This window comes from Condylura cristata, unplaced genomic scaffold, assembly GCF_000260355.1.
Source record: "Condylura cristata isolate star-nosed mole 26May11 unplaced genomic scaffold, ConCri1.0 scaffold00084, whole genome shotgun sequence".
NCBI classification, from domain to species: Eukaryota; Metazoa; Chordata; class Mammalia; order Eulipotyphla; family Talpidae; genus Condylura; species Condylura cristata.
In genome coordinates this window covers 49643-50291 of record NW_004567185.1, presented here as the reverse complement: position 1 = coordinate 50291, position 649 = coordinate 49643, and positions in this window count along the sequence as shown.

Below are 649 nucleotides of genomic sequence, written 5' to 3'. Positions count from 1 at the left end.
CCCCGCGCCCCCCGGGCCCCCCGGGGCAGGTACGAGGCCCAGGCGCTCTTTATCAACGTTTATTCTCAAGTTTTCCCGGCGCAGACATGCATCGCCTTGCAGACACCGTCAGGCTGTGGCACCCTCGGGGTCCCCCCGCTGCGCCGCGCTCCGCACAGGCGCCCCTCGGAGCTGGTGGCCGGCGCTGGCCCTCCCTGGCCAGGGGGTACTTGGGGGCTGCTTGTCTGGACAGAGCAACGCAGTCAAAATACATTTTCAGAAAAATAAATATCGTATTCACAAGGCCCAGTCTGTCCTCGGCCCGGGGCGTGGTCCTGGGCAGGACCCTTGGGCCGGGGGCGGCCCGGAGGCCGCGAGAGGCAGTGGGCGGGCCTGGCCACGTCCTCAGGATGCCAAGCCCGGCCCTGCCCTCTGCCGGGCGCGCTGGGGGCCCCAGGCGAGGGGCCGGCGCCCCGGACCGTGGACAGTGCCGCCAGCGGGTCGGGGCCTCAGAACTTGAAGAGGTCGATGAAGCGCTGTGGGGACACGGGCGTGAAGCAGCTGGCCGGGCCGGCGGCGGTGGCACAGGGGTGTCCGGAGTCCTGCGGGGGAGGCCGGGGTCACCGGGGCACACACCCAGCCCCTGCTCGCGGGGGACGGGCGCGGCGGG